The sequence below is a fragment of the Hemiscyllium ocellatum genome, chromosome 19 (genome assembly GCF_020745735.1).
Source record: "Hemiscyllium ocellatum isolate sHemOce1 chromosome 19, sHemOce1.pat.X.cur, whole genome shotgun sequence".
Lineage (NCBI taxonomy): Eukaryota > Metazoa > Chordata > Chondrichthyes > Orectolobiformes > Hemiscylliidae > Hemiscyllium > Hemiscyllium ocellatum.
Window position 1 is genome coordinate 34,106,224 of NC_083419.1, and position 17,112 is coordinate 34,123,335.

General features: G+C 41.0%; 1 protein-coding gene across 3 annotated transcripts in view; it reads right to left on the reverse strand.

The window, feature by feature from the left end:
- foxp2 (forkhead box P2) overlaps positions 1 to 17,112 on the reverse strand; it is a 798,642-nt gene that overhangs the window by 725,463 nt on the left and 56,067 nt on the right. For all 3 annotated transcript variants that reach the window (XM_060839811.1, XM_060839807.1, XM_060839808.1), the window contains exon 2: positions 2,569 to 2,658. The gene's annotated coding sequence lies outside the window, so the exon portion shown is untranslated. The remainder of the gene's footprint in view (positions 1 to 2,568; positions 2,659 to 17,112) is intronic.

Sequence of the window (17,112 nt, forward strand, 5' to 3'; positions counted from 1 at the left end):
AAGTGAGTATTGTGTCAATCATTGTTTAATACAGCTTTGATGTGACTCCTATAAATGTGTCCCTTCATGAACAGTCCTACAGTCTCCCAGTCCATAAAAGCAGACAGAACCTGATTAACAATCACTCTTATTTCACACATGCCTATCACCAGGTTGCTGGTTATTTTAATGTGTTCCTTCTCTAAGTAAATTTTCACACTGCAACTTAATAATATGCATTCAGTATACTCCCCTACTATTGTGTGGGTTTAAGGAATGCAGCATGACCTACCCAATCTTGAGCTCCTTGTTTTTTTTTATTTGCATCTCACAGGACAGTAAGTATGAAGGCAGTTTTAATGGGAGAGTTCTTGGCAAACTGATATGTTATATCATGATGCTGTGTCATGCTCTGTATGACAACTAACTTCGCATATTCACTACTTAACACTCCATCATTCCCCCAGGGGTTGGTGAACTTGGATGCACAGAGCATCATAAGAGTAATAGAGATGTACAGCACATAAACAGACCCTTTGGTCCAACTCTTCCATGCTGACCAGATATACTAAACAAATCTTGTCCCATTTGCCTGCACCTTGCCCATATCCCTATAAACCCTTCCTATTCATATACCCATCCAGTTGCCTTTTAAATACTGTAATTGTACCAGCCTCTAACACTTCTCTGGCAGCCCATTCCATACACGCACCACCCTCTGCATGAAAAGATTGCCCCTTAGTTCCCATTTAGATCTTCCCCCTCTCTCATTAAACCTGTGCCCTCTAGTCCTGGATTCCCCGAACCCAGGGAAAAGACCTTGTCTATTTATCCTATCCATACCCCTCATGATTTTATAAACCTCTATAAGGCCACACCTCAGCCTCCGATGCTCCAATGAAAACAGCCCCAAGCCTATTCAGCCTCTCCCTATGGCTCAAACTTTCCAACCCTGGTAACATGCTTGTAAATCTTTTCTGAACCCTTTCAAGTTTCACAGCATCCTTCCGATAGGAAGGGGACCAGAACTGTACGCAATGTGCAAAAAGTGACCTAACCAATGTCCTTTACCAAAATGATCTCCCAATTCCTATACTCAATGCTCTGACCAATAAAGGAAAGCTTATAAAACACCTTTTTCACCATCCTATCCACCTGCGGCTCTACTTTGAATGAGCTATGAACCTACACTCCATGGTCACTTGTTCAGCAACATTCCCCAGGACATAACCATTAAGTGTCCTGCTCTGATTTGCTTTTCTCTTGCCCATGTCTCCTCCATCATGCATTAGCTTTTAAGTTGCCAAACAACTACAAAGGAGCATAAATCCCAAAATATTCTCAAGCCAGTCCCATCAGCTCCAAGTCACAACTGATAACTTTCTCTAAGTTTGTAGGTCGAGTCTCAAAAGGCTCTGTCACCATGTTTCTAAAGGAAAAATACAAGTATACTTTGGAGCTCTATCATCAGGGATGCCAGTGGTTCTACAGTGGCCTGACATTTCCACATCCTATTTACATAACAAAATCAAATCCAAAGTAGCAATCCCATAGTGTCTTTGAAATGTCTTTCAAGAAACTCAAGATAATCTCAAAAGAAGTGCCTGAAGATTTTCTATCATTGAGCACTGTTCTCTCTGTAGCCCCACTGCACTCCACACCACAATCAGTCCCTCCAAAGTGGAAAAGAATCCCTATTCAAAGTTTGGGAGAAGATTTGTAGCTCGGGTGCTCGTTGTTGTGGTTCTGTTCGCTGAGCTGGGAATTTGTGTTGCAGACGTTTCGTCCCCTGTCTATGTGACATCCTCAGTGCTTGAGGACCTCCTGTGAAGCGCTCCTGTGATGTTTCCTCCGGCATTATAGACTACTGCAACCACTAGGCCTCATAACAGCACACAAACCAACAGCCACTCTCAGACAATAACTCACCAGGACGAAGGACCCGATACCCAGCATGAGCAAATCCAATGTAGTGTACAAAATCCCATGCAAGGACTGCACAAAACACTACACAGGACAAACAGGAAGACAGCTAACGATCCGCATCCATGAACACCAACTAGCCACGAAACGACGCGACCAGCTATCCTAGCCACACACTCAGATGACAAGCAGCATGAGTTTGACTGGGACAACACTACTATTATCGGACAAGCCAAACAGAGAACAGCCAGGGAATTCCTAGAGGCATGGTACTCATCCACAGATTCAATCAATAAGCACATTGACCTGGACCCAATATACCGGCCACTGCAGCGGACAGCTGGAACTGCCAACCAGAAGCGGCAGATACAAATCACTATAAATGCTGGAGGAAACATCACAGAAGCGCTTCACAGGAGGCTCCCAAGCACTGAGGATGTCACCTAGAGAGGGGACGAAACATCTGCAACACAAATTCCCAGCTCGGCGAACAGAACCACAACAGAATCCCAGGAACAGCTCAGCCTGATTTTCTAGGATATTCTACTCCGAAGCAGTCAATTCCACTTATTTATTCCTCCATAGTTGGGCTGTGCTTTTCACCAGTTTCTGTCTCCAAGTTATCTCCATCTGATTTCCCTGAGGTGCATGTATCCGAGCAGGTACCTGCATGCTCAGGAGTATATGACCCATGGTCATGAGATGGTGCAGCTTCCTGCTAGTGCCTGTTGGCAGGGACATCATCTTGGGAAGTCCCTACATAAAAAGAAAAGGAATAAATGTTACTACAGTGCCTGTATTAAATGGCAGCACATAGAGTCCAAATGGCATCATATTGTGTGCCAACGGATACTGGACTATTCCATCAGCATGTTAGTGGCTCAGCTTAAAGAGGGAGGACACATACCTTATGTGACTTGTCCCAACTGTGTTCTACCTGATTTATACTCACTATTTTCTCAATGCCTTCAACCAAAAGAGATCGTTCATGCTGATTCTAAAGCTAGAGTCTGCTGATAGTCAAGAATACTTTGATTCCATCTAGCCTTTTCATTTAAATATAAATACTTGCTTTCAACATTTGGGGGGAAATAAAGTACTGCAGCACCTCTCAATGGATGACAACAATAATTTCAGGTGCCATACTGTCATGGTGTCAAAATTATTTCAGTGTTGCACAACACTGTCTGTACCGATCCATTTCAAGTCAATATATTATTCATATGAAAGTGCAACTGTAAGGAGATAACAAGGCTTTGCTGGTGTCCCTAAAAAAAAATTAATTTGACTGACAAACTGCAAACAACACTTTTCTTTCTCTTGAGCGGCTTCCTCTTGAGTGAAACGTCATTGTCATCTGCATCCATGATCTGCAGGGATGTAAGGCCAACTCACTTGATGAACCAATTCATCCTGGTGTACATTGTGAGAAAGCAACACTTTTGCACTGCTGTGTTGGCACCCCTACCTCTGAACCAGGACACCCGGGTTCAAGTTCCCTCTGGCTCCAATTTGTGTAATAACATCTCTGAAAAGGTTGATTAGAAAACACCTTAAGAAGAGTGTCATATTTAAATTGAAGTTTTGTTTTAAGTTAGAATGGCACTTGATAGAGCTCCCAATTCGTTAATTTGTTCAGTAATTTCATGTTTACTCTAAAGAGTAAAATGACTGTGGTTTCAACAATAACTCTGTTGACAGTATTCTGACTCTGAGTGCAGAAGGTTGTCATTTCAGATCCCATTCTGAAAGCTTGAGCATAAAAATCTTTACAGGCAGTCACGCACAGTATGAACAAGTGTCAGGAGCTTTGATTTTAATGTCTTATGTGAATGACAGGGTCCAAAAAAACCCCAAACCTCTCAGATCATCTCAATTGTCAGCTCTCTATTACTTAAACATGATGTCTGCAGGCTTGGGATCGGGGTACCATACACAATCTGGCAGGATCCTAGGGACTTCCTTTTTCAAGGTTGATGTAGATCACCAGCAATGATTAATTACCCAGATCAGTATAAGTAAAGACTGAAGGGCCAGTCATGTCTCAGGAGGTAGCATTCTTGCCTTGGTATTAGAAAGTTGTGGATCCAGGCCTTGTTCTGGTTGCTTGACCACAATGGGTGTACAGGAATGCTGAGGGCTGAGTGTCTCAGTTGGTTAAATGGCTCACATGTGGTTCTGCTTAATAGTAACACATGGGATCAATTCCTACAGAGGGGATCCACCTCCATGCCCACCCCCTCAGAGCAAAAGATAATGACAAGCCACAAACTAAAACTGTGAAGAAATTATTTTCAGGTGAAGCATCAACAAACAGTGTGCCAAGTCCTACCTCACTGGTAGGTGGATGGAGAATCAGAGGGCAGAGATTTAAATGTAACAAGCCAAGGAAATAATACCAACACAAGAAATTGAGGGGCTGAAATGCATTCTTAACTCTTGGAACGTTACTTTAGTTGAGTAAGTTCTGTTGCAGTTTGGCTACAGCTACAGCTATTCATTTGAGTTACATCACCCTTTAAGGTAGTGTTTCTTAGTTCATATTTATCTGGATTATTGTTAATTCAAAGAATTATTAAGAAGGGCTTTTGCCCGAAACTGAGATTTTTTCCTGCTCCTCGGATGTTGCCTGACCTGCTGTGCTTTTTCAGCAGCACTCTAATCTTGTCTCACATGTAATAATGCATTAAGTAAACATTTGGCATCAAATTTGTTACTTGACCATGTGCCTATGAGTTATTTAAAATTAATAGAAGCAAAGGTAAGCCACACAGCCTGTTCCACCATTCAATACAATCATAGCTGACCATCTATTTCAAAGCTTTTGTCCCCATATATCTTTAATGACTGGTAGTTAGAAATCTTTCAATTCCCTACTTTAAACACAGTCTTGAGCTTCCAAAGTCCTCTGGAGGAGGAAATTCCAAAGATTCACATGTTTTTGAGTAAATAAAAACTTCTCATTTTGGTCCTGAGTGGCTTTCCCCTTATAATGAAATTGTGCCGTGTGATCTAACCCGGGGAGACATCTTACCTGCATCTGTCTATCCTGTCTACCACTTTTGTAGGTTTTATTGCAACCGCCTCTCATTCTTCAAAACTCTAAGGAATACAGGCTCTGTTTCCCCAGTCTCTCTACACTGGATGCTCTTGCCATTCCTGAAATTAATCTAATGAATCTTTGCTGCACTCCCTCAATTACTCTTTGTGCCTGTTTGAGACACTCAGCTTTGAAAACAGGGTCCTCTGAGACAGTTGCCACAGCAACGTACCATTCCCCCAATTCCCATCCTGCCGTCATTCACCTGTGGTATGTGTTCCTCTTTGTCTGGGCTTCCAGTAGGTGCATTACTGGCGGTTACCATCATTCACAATGGTACTCCCTACAACAGGGAGTTGCCCACTTTTGATTGGCCTGCTGCTCTCGAAGGACAAGATTTCTACCATTGGTCAAGTAAGTAAGTGCCTGAATGGCATGTAATACTTTGGCAGTCCTTTCCTAAATGAGATGACAAAAGACTCTTAAGGCTAGGCCCCTATTGCCTGGATTAAGTTCTGTTTTGGGAGTCGATGTAAGTCAAATGAGGGTGGGGCAATGGGTTAAGTGACGTACAACAAATCACTTGCCTTAAATGTAGTCGTCTTTATTTTTAAAATGTACCTCACAGCGACAACCTAATTCATCCTAAATCCCAAAGGATACTTTTTTATTTCTACAGCTGACATCCCTTTTCCTCACTCTAAGTATCATGTTAGTTCTTTTCAACTAGAGCAGTGATGCCCAAGGCAATATACCCATAAGGATAAGAAAAAAGACAGAAAATTACAATACACTCACCAATTCTTCGAAAATAGAACAGATACAAATATCTACAATTGTTAATGTTTGATGAAAGCTTCAACTGCTGTTTTGATATAGTGATAAAGATAGAAATGTAACAATTTACCATTTATTACTCAGAATTACATTTTTTTACTAACATCAAAGTATAATCCAAATAAATTAGGAAATAACTTCCAGTTGTTTCTGTACCCATTACTGCGACTTTACTGTTTGACATAGACAGTAGGAAGTCAGTTATAAGATGCAATATGATGGAAAAATTTTCAAAATATTCATTCTTGAGTCAGGGTAAGTACAGTGTTTAACCAGATGTCAGAACAAATGTTTGGGCCTCCTTTTTCCAGCTTCCAAATCATATCTGTGGAATATCAACTTGCTGGTGAAGATAAATTTTCTACAGGCAAGCTAAATCCTGCCACCCAACATCTGTTTTTACCTGATGGAGGGCCACTTCCTGTTTTGTGCAGATAGCTGGTCAGATATTTTCTAACTTGGCCCAGTAATCAAAAACCATCTGGGTTTCATACTGCCAAATTTGAAGGGTTCGATTTTGATCCCACTCCTCAATAAAACTAAAGCTCAAAAGATTGAACTAGAACCAATATAATTATGGAGAGCAATCCATCTTTGTTCATCAACTTCAACTGTGCCTTGAATAATTTTCCTCTCTTTCTCAATAACCCAGAATTTGCCAGAACTTGGGAATGGAGCTCATTGCCTAGCTTGTAACAGTAAGGGGTAGAGACACAAACACATGGAGATAGGCAGATCGACTTTCAGTGAGATCGACTTTCACCCTAGAGCTGAGTAGTGGGGATGGGAATATTTCCCAGCTCTGTGTACCCACCTCAGGTGTATGTGTTTGGAAAGGCAGGCCTCTCATGCCAGAATGTGGTAGTGAGCAGAGTTGGGAGGAGACATAACTGAAAGTGAATGATAGGAGCAGAATGATATTCATCAAGATTTTATATGACCTCAAGTTAATGAAGGTAGAAAGGGGGAGGCTTTGGTGAGGGATGCTGTGAAATAGTCTCGAATTGAGGCAGGGGCAGAATTGGATACATCATAGAGGTGGAAGAAGTGAATTAGTAATAGGTATCTGGCTGGAAACATCCTGGGGTAAAGTATGACACCAAGGCTATGACCAGATGAGTTCAGCCTGAGACTGTTGCCAGTCGGAAAGACAAAATCTGTAGCTATGAGTAAAAAAGTCTCGGAGGATCTAAAGACATTGTCATTGTCTTCTCAATATTGAAATGGAGGACATTTCTGCTCAGTAAGTATTGGATAAGCAACGGATGTGAAAGAGTCCAGAGAGGGTGATAGTGAGGTAAAGCAGTGTGTCATCAGTATACATGGAATACTTTGCTTCTGAATGATGCAAATCAGAATGTAGATGAAAAAGAGGAGGAGATAAGAATAGATCCTTGGGGAAAACCAGAGATAGTGGTGTGATAATCATGTAACGGGTACATGATGACTGACTACAGAGGAAACGTATTAAAATGCCTTATTTCTATGTGTCTTTAAACGTATAGAGGTGGTCAAATATTATGAAATTGTTTACTTTTCTGATATCATTTTTTCACATTCTCAGCCTTTGTAGGTTTGTGTACTTTAACCATTATAAATCCATATATTGTTACATTGTTTGAACTTTATTTTATAAAGCTGTTGGATTTGGACTTTTAACTTTAATTTCCTTACTCTCAAAGAAACATACAATAGCATAAGTTTAGTTATACAGATGGTAATCCAAGGTCAAGTGCCATATTGCTGTGCTTCTTAATACTGCATGTATGCTATAATTTAAAATATTAAAATATTAAAATATCCTTAACACACATCCCACCCCACTTCATAATGATCACATATTCCCATGGGAGACCTCTTTGATGTGCATTTAATTTCACAATTTTTTTTAAAGTAAAAAATGTGTTGCATGCTTTTCTAAAAAAAACTACAATAGATAATTTTTACTGTATTAAAATCCAGATTCATTGCATTTAATTTTAAACATTGCTGGGTTATTTGAAAAATGTGTTAAAATAAAAGTGAAAATGGCATTCATCCAAAACTCTGCATAGAAGAGTTCCATTGCAATATGTTTTATCAACCTTGATACAGAACCATCTCATTTTTAAAGCATGTCAAGTGATGGCAGCTGGCAAGCCATAAGGCTGTCTGAATACTGTCTCTTTGAATAAGAACACTGAAAGAACCACTCATTGGCTTTCTATTCACAAAAAAAAGATTCAACAGAATACCAAACCAAGAGGTCTTATGGATAAAAGGAAATACAATGCTACCAAGTCTGATTATTTTATCCAATAATTTTGTTATCTCTTAAATAATAGTCAGTTTGCACAGAGATGATGTGGTGGGAAATAGGCAACTACTTTTTAAAAAGGGGAAATTGCCTTATCTGTATCAATTTTGTAATTCTGTTGAACAAAGATATTCTTTAAACTTATCCTATTCACTGTGGGATATGCAATTATCCTCAATTCATCGTCTAGACATAACTGTTTCAGACCATTTTAAGACCCTTGCAACAAGCATACTGCTTTTTGCAGGCAAGGTTAAATCAGGAGTAGATAAATTAGCAAAGAACATAATAAAAGGAGTAATAAAAAGAACTTTATCCTCAATGCATTCAAGTTGAAGCTAAATTAGGTTTCTTTGAAATGCATATCACTTTAACTAGGTTAGTGAATTTTAGCAGCTGTCAACATCATAACAAAATACAAATACAATTCTTCCTTATCTCTTTGCTTCCATCTGCTGCCTTGTTATTTACCTTCCTTCATTTATTATGCAGATCTAAATAAGGGATATCAAGGAGGGCTTACAACACAATGGCATCTTAAGCTTCTTCAAGGTATTTGAAACCAAAGCACTGTCATCAAAGACATGCCTGTAATGAACTTCCCTGTCAAGGAGAGTTTGATTTTAACGCTTGAAAAGAAATGTCTACAAATCAAATTTGCCTAGGAAAGGAAATGCTTATAAGACTTGTTGAGATGAACACATTGCAGACGCTCAGCAGGATCCATGTGCCAGTCAGGAAGAAGGGGATGGAGAAAGGGGGTAGGCAAATCCTCAGTGCATTAAGAGTTAATGTACCTCCTTTCATAAAATATGTTTCCCTTAGACCGTCCAAACTGTCAAAGCACAGAAAGTTGTTTGACAAGGTCAGAAGGTCAACAAAAGGATTCAACAAGTTGCTTCAAAAGGCCTCCAACGGTCTTGAGCCGTTGGTTACAGCTAAGTGGACACTTGAACAAGTAAGGCAAGCCTTTTAGCAACTGATAAGTCACAGCCATCATCACAATCAGCAGCTTGGTTGATATTATTTTCCGCTGTATCTCTCAGTATTTTTAGTCTTACGATCTCTAGTGGAAAAGTGCCCATAACTTAATTTATGATGACAGCTTAGAACATTGTTTCTTTATTTCAGGTTTTGATTGTTCCAGGAGCAATCGATGGCTTTATAAGGTAGCACTTCCAGTCAGTTGACTGAAAACAACTCCAATGTGCCACCTCCCTTCTGTGACCCCTTTCTTGAATTAAAAACTGAGAACTGACCAATTGACGTTTTTTTAGCCTAGGCAAGCAACCACAACTGTGGCATATTTTTAAGAATGAATTTCTTAAGTTTTTTTTCATACATTGTTGAACCATTTGCTCTAAATTTGTAACAAAACATCAAATGCGTTTAACCCGAGTTTGCTTGTCAACACATTGGTTAAAATTAACCAAAGTATCCAAGACAAATCTCCAAAATAATTTTTAAAAATCTCATTCATAAAGGACCTGCTTTAAATATGCCCACACAATTCTATTTTAAAATGTTTTAATCGCTTATGTTTTACTGTGTAACATCCCTTTGAGCATTTAATATGGATCAATCAGGTCCAAACCCAAGTAGACAAGTTGCAGGCCTGAGTGCCTAGAAATCATGCTTCAGGCTCAGCAGATGATAAAACTGAAGTATACAGTGTGTGGCAGCCCCACATGGCAGCCATTAGCTTCTAGGCATGTCAGATTTCTGAATTACCCTGCAGTCAATGACAGCAAACACCTTCCCTTTGTTTTTGCCTCCAAATACAAATGCTGCCTCTTCGCTCCCCTCACCCCTGCTTTCTCATAAAACATTGCAGGCAATCTTGCAGAACAATGTCACAACAGAGGCAACATCTTGTAACCATAGTACTAAAATCACAGTTGTATTTTTTTTGCTAGATTTCTTTCCAAATGGGCTGTGTTCCAGGCTCATTTGCAACCACAAGAGACTGCCGCCGCTCCTTGTTTAATGAAATAGCAAAACAACAGATTTACATATATAAAAAACAGGTGTTGTAACAGGTTTGACTCCTCTTGACCTAACTCATGTTGGAGAAGTCTATCAGCAACAGCTGTCCCCAAGGTGTCTGGGCTCTGAAGTGCTCTCAAAATTCTACCATCTGCACTACTCGTCACTGAAAAGTAATGGTTTAGATCAGAAACCAGTGAATAAAAATACTTCACTGGCTTTTGACCACTTTAATAGATCCTTTATGTGAATATTCTACACAGACACTATAGCAAAACCAAATTGCGGGAATATTATCATCTATAAACTATTGCTTTTAAAACTCTATTCAAAAGCAGTAAGACACTTAGCTACATTAGTAATTGTTCAAGCTTGTCTTTTGTATTTTGAGAAATATAAATAGATAGATACACACTCAAATATTAGACTCTTCAGGAACAAACCTGAGCCTGCACATGACCCTAGATGAGTGTTATGACTTGTTCTGGAGCTATGCGAGCAGAAGGTACCACCATATGCCCCAAGCCCCAAGCTGGATGCTCTTTCCATAGAATAATGTGCTTGTCATAAGATGTTAAAGTCACAAATCTGTTTTTTTCCAAACAGGTTTTGCAAGTTGTATCATAAAGTTAAACATGTAATGAGGTGAATGTTGTGAAAATAATTAATTGGACTTAATATATATTTTAGTATAAATGTAAAATACCAATTCTATTCCGAGTATGAATTTATAATAAGCAAAATTATTCATGCCTTGGTATTGCATAATTTTAGATTAGATTACTAGATTACTTACAGTGTGGAAACAGGCCCTTCGGCCCAACAAGTCCACACCGACCCGCCGAAGCGCAACCCACCCAGACCCATTCCCCTACATTTAGCCCTGCACCTTATACTACAGCCAACTCACCTAACCTGCACATTTTTGGATTGTGGGAGGAAACCGGAGCACCTGGAGAAAACCTACGCAGACTGTAGTATGACGATATTTAAAAATATCATATAGCTTGAAATTATTCAAAGTTTTCAATGTGCCAATATTACTACAGGAAATTTGCAGCAAAAAGGACTGCTGACAGTATAATACATTTTCCAAAGGATTCAGCATAGGTTGCAATTATCCCCACCTCATTTTAGGCTAATTCTAATCAAAAGCCATTATTTGTGTATAGAACGCAATTAATGAAACAGGAAATACATACTGCAAACCATAAAAAATTCAGTCAACTAGAACTTACATTTTACAATACACCAAAGTTGTACACTTGCAACGCACATACTATTAATGAGGACCACCTTATCACAGCATTTCATTACTTTAATTTTCAGATTAAAAAGTCTCAAAATGTGAACAGAATTTACTCCAGTGTGGCTGAAAGCATTGTCAGTCACAATAAACCCTATCTCTTCCCACCTGTCTGACTCTCAAATCTACTTGTTCCATTCTGTGTAAGTATTACAAATAAATAATGATTGTACATACTTTTATCATACAAAATATTTTTAAAAAGCATCTTTCCTTAGTGTGATTCTGTACAAAAATAACATGAATAAATAGAAGATGCTGAGTTTTATGGAATATGCTTCTTTAACACTGAAGGCCATGAATAGTTCACATCCATGATTCTGGTATTTTCAATTTCATAAAACATTGGGGGGGCACGGTGGCACAGTGGTTAGCACTGCTGCCTCACAGCGCCAGGGACCTGGGTTCAATTCCCGCCTCAGGCGACTGACTGTGTGGAGTTTGCACATTCTCCCCGTGTCTGCGTGGGTTTCCCCCGGGTGCTCCGGTTTCCTCCCACAGTCACAAAGATGTGCGGGTCAGGTGAATTGGCCATGCTAAATTGCCCGTAGTGTTAGGTAAGGGGTAAATGTAGGGGTATGGGTGGGTTGCGCTTCGGCGGGTCGGTGTGGACTTGTTGGGCCGAAGGGCCTGTTTCCATACTGTAAGTAATCTAATCTAATTTTATAATATCCATTATAATGAAACACTATTGCAGGATAATGCATTCTGATTGTGAAATAATTAAATTATACTGAACAGAAAGTACCAAACATTTAACAAACCATCAGTGTTGATAGATTTTACAAGTCAGGCTTGATGCAATATTTTCACTGTTGATAGAAAATTTAAATGAAAAAAACAACTGAACACATTGCATCACAAGTTCAGAAAACTTCATGAGGTTTCAAAATGCTAACCAATTCTCCACTCAGTTAATGATGTGATGTAATGCAACTGAAATTAGTATATTTTAAGAAATATAATTTCTGTTAAGATTTTAAGTTTTAGGATAGTAATATTTTCAATACTTCAAAGACAAAATCCAAGAGGAGAAAGGTCTTTGTGAAACAATGTTTTGCGTGTGTAAATCCCATATCTATAAATTTATCTGAAGCCCACTTATATTCCTCTTCAGTAATCCAAGATCAGTGCTCAAATCTTTGTAGTCAGTTGGAGCTGATTCACCCAAGTTATACCGTTTCCATGGAGTAAGTCAGCTACAAAAGGCAAATAATTTAAATTTTTCATATATGCTTAAACAAGTACTAATGTCAGCTATGTGCAACAATGCCATCAAGTCATGTGCAACAATTGTGGGTTGAATCAAAGGCAAGTTCTTCTGTTTACACAGCACTGTTCAAATAAAGACTGGCAAAAGAAGGCTGGCCCACCAAGAACTGACAGACTTAGAAACATTTGTGTGCAAAACATGTTGGTACAAGATAGATTTGCATTTAAAATTATCCACACCATTAAATTCCTAATCTCAGTCTCATCATTGTAAAAGGCACTGACTGGAGGATGACAATTATTTCACAGTAACAAGTCCAGTTTGGGAGACCTTACTTTCAGAAGGATACTGAGGCCATGAAATGGGTGAAGAACAGCCTCATAAAGATAAAACAAGAGCAGAATCATAGAGTCACAGAGATGTACAACATGAAAACAGACCCTTCAGTCCAACCTGTCCGTGCTGACCAGATATCCCAACCCAATCTAGTCCATCTGCCAGCACCCGGCCCATATCCCTCCACACCCTTCCTATTCACATACCCATCCAAATGCCTTTTAAATGTTGCAATTGTACCAGATGCCACCATTTCCTCTGGCAGCTCATTCCATACACACATCACCCTCCGCATGAAAAGGTTGCCCCTCAGGTCTCTTTTATACCTTTCCCCTCTCACCCTAAGCCTATGCCCTCTAGTTCTGGACTCCCCGAACCCAGGGAAAAGACTTTGCCTATTTATCCTATCCATGCCCCTCATAATTTTGTAAACCTCTATAAGGTCATCCCCAGCCTCCGGCGCTCCAGGGAAAACAGCCCCAGCTGTTCAGCCTCTCCTTATAGCTCAAATCCTCCAACCCTGGCAACATACTTGTAAATCTTTTCTGAACCCTTTCACGTTTCGCAACATCTTTCCAACCAATATTCCAACAGTAGCCAAACCAATGTCCTGTACAGCCGCAACAGACCTCCCAACTCCTCTACTCAATACTCTGACCAATAGTAGAAAACATATCAAATGCCTTCTTCACTATCCTATCTACCTGCAACTTCACTTTCAAGGAGCTATGAACCTGCAGTTCAAGGTCTCTTTGTTCAGCAACACTCCCGAGGACCTTAAGTGTATAAGTCCTGCTAAGATTTGCTTTCCCAAAATGCAGCACTTTGCATTTATCTGAATTAAACTCCATCTGCCACTTCTCAGCCCATTGGCCCATCTGGTGAAGATCCTGTTGTAATCTGAGGTAACATTCTTCGCTGTCCACTACACCTCCAATTTTGATATCATTTGCAAATTTACTAACTATACCTCTTATGCACGCATCCAAATCACTTATGTAAATGACAAAAAGTAGAGGACAAAGCATCGTTCCTTGTGGTACTCCACTGGTCACAGGCCTCCAGTCTGAAAAACAACCCTCCACCACTACCGTCTGTCTTCTACCTTTGAGCCAGTTCTGTATCCAAATGGCTAGTTCTCCCTTTATTCCGTGAGATCTAACCTTGCTAACTAGTCTCCCATGGAGTACTCCCAGTGGAGTATTGGGGGCAGATGTTCACAGGTCAAGGGACAGCTGGAAAATGGGAAGTCTTCAGAAATGAGATCACAAGAATTCAGAGAAAGTATATTCCTGTTTGGGTGAAAGGAACGGGTGGTAGGTATAGGAAATGCTGGATGACTAAAGAAATTGAGGGTTTGGTTAAGAAAAAGAAGGAAGCATATGTAAGGTATAGATAGGATAGATAGAGTGAATCCTTAGAAGAGTATAAAGGCAGTAGGAGTATACTTAAGAGGGAAATCGGGAGGGCAAAAAGGGGACATGAGATAACTTAGGCAAATAGAGTTAAGGAGAATCTTAACGGGTTTTTACAAATACCTTAAGGACAAAAGGATAACTAGGAAGAGAATAGGGCCCCTCAAAGATCAGCAAGGTAGCCTTTGGTTAAGAAAAAGAAGGAAGCATATATAAGGTAAAGACAGGGTAGATTGAGTAGAGTACACTTGATCAGGTCCTGGGGATTTATCCAACTTTATGCGTTTCAAGACATCCAGCACTTCCTCTTCTGTAATATGGACATTTTGCAAGTTGTCACCATCTCGTTTGCTACTTTCTATATCTTCCATATCTTTTTCCACAGAGGCTTCACTTTGGAGGGAATAGTCTGAACTGGTTGCATTAAGCCAAAGAAAATGGTAAGAGGGAAACTGATAAGAGTTGTTTAAAATTTTTGCAGGTTTTGATAAGTTAAATCAGGAAACTCTATTTTGACGGCTCAGTTAATCTGTGGAGGACCAACATTTATATAACATGAAGCACAAAAGGGAAAATTTGAAGTGATTTTTTTTAATGCAGAGTTGTTTTCCAAGTAGAATTTATGGTATAATGAGAATGACATAAATCATGATGATGCAACTGATCAAATGACTGATTTCATTGAGAGAAGACATCAGTCTAGAATAAGCATTTGAAGAGAGATGTCTTGTACATCTCCAAACTAAAGGAGTTGCCATGGGCACCCGCATGAGCCCCAGCTATGCCTGTCTCTTCGTAGGATATGTGGAACAGTCCATCTTCCGCAACTACACTGGCATCACCCCCCACCTTTTCCTCCGCTACATCGATGACTGTATCGGCGCTGCCTCGTGCTCCCACAAGGAGGTTGAACAGTTCATCAACTTTACTAACACCTTCCATCCCGACCTCAAATTCACCTGGACTGTCTCAGACTCCTCCCTCCCCTTCCTAGACCTTTCCATTTCTATCTCAGGCGACCGACTCAACACAGACATCTACTATAAACTGACTGACTCCCACAGCTATCTGGACTACACCTCCTCCCACCCTGCCCCCTGTAAAAACTCCATCCCATATTCCCAATTCCTTCGTCTCCGCCACATCTGCTCCCAGGAGGACCAGTTCCAACACCGCACAGCCCAGATGGCCTCCTTCTTCAAGGACCGCAGATTTCCCCCAGACGTGATCGTCGATGCCCTCCACCGCATCTCCTCCACTTCCCGCTCCTCCGCCCTTGAGCCCCGCTCCTCCAACCGCCACCAAGACAGAACCCCACTGGTTCTCACCTACCACCCCACCAACCTCCGTATACAACGTATCATCCGCCGTCATTTCCACCACCTCCAAACGGACCCCACCACCAGGGATATATTTCCCTCCCCTCCCCTATCAGCGTTCCGCAAAGACCACTCCCTTCGTGACTCCCTCGTCAGGTCCACACCCCCCACCAACCCAACCTCCACTCCCGGCACCTTCCCCTGCAACCGCAGGAAATGTAAAACTTGCGCCCACACCTCCTCCCTCCCTTCCCTCCAAGGCCCCAAGGGATCCTTCCATATCCGCCACAAGTTCACCTGTACCTCCACACACATCATCTATTGCATCCGCTGCACCCGATGTGGCCTCCTCTACATTGGGGAGACGGGCCGCTTACTTGCAGAACGCTTCAGAGAACACCTCAGGGACGCCCGGACCAACCAACCCAACCACCCCGTGGCTCAACACTTTAACTCTCCCTCCCACTCCACCGAGGACATGCAGATCCTTGGACTCCTCCACCGCCAAACATAACAACACGACGGTTGGAGGAAGAGCGCCTCATCTTCCGCCTGGGAACCCTCCAACCACAAGGGATGAACTCAGATTTCTCCAGTTTCCTCATTTCCCCTCCCCCCACCTTGTCTCAGTCGGTTCCCTCAACTCAGCACCGCCCTCCTAACCTGCAATCTTCTTCCTAACCTCTCCGCCCCCACCCCACTCTGGCCTATCACCCTCACCTTGACCTCCTTCCACTTATCACATCTCCATCGCCCCTCCCCCAAGTCCCTCCTCCCTACCTTTTATCTTAGCCTGCTGGACACACTTTCCTCATTCCTGATGAAGGGCTTATGCCCGAAACGTCGAATTTCCTATTCCTTGGATGCTGCCTGACCTGATGTGCTTTCACCAGCAACACATTTTCAACTGTCTTGTACATTACACTAGGGAGCTGCATTCCTGAAGCTACTATGTATAGTTGTAAATAGAGGAATATTACAACACAAGGAGTTGAAAACCCTTACTTAGTACTAAGAGTAAATTGGCTCAGGGGATAGTGTATGTGCAGACACTCAGCCCAAGATAATGCAGGCATGTATATCCATGCATTGGCAGCAGTATTGGCTTAATGTATAAAATAGCATATGGCAGCGGCTATAAAAAGAAGCTTGTGCCATATGTTAAAACGGAGATCAAAGGATTCAGTTGAAAAGCAGCATTCCCACAAATTTTCTTACCACTGCGCAGACTCTGAGATCCATGCGGAATCGGAAGTCAATGCCAGTAAGTGGCATTGGCAGAACATCAGAGCAGCTGGGCACACAGCTGAAAATTTAAATCTCAGAAAGCAGGCGAAGATATCAGAAGAGTTCCTAGAAAAAAATAATGGAAAAGAACTTGCTGAAGGTATGGGGAAAAAAACCTTGGAAGGTCTTTTATGACAGGGCAATAAAGCAGGAAGACTCCAATGCCTATGAAAAA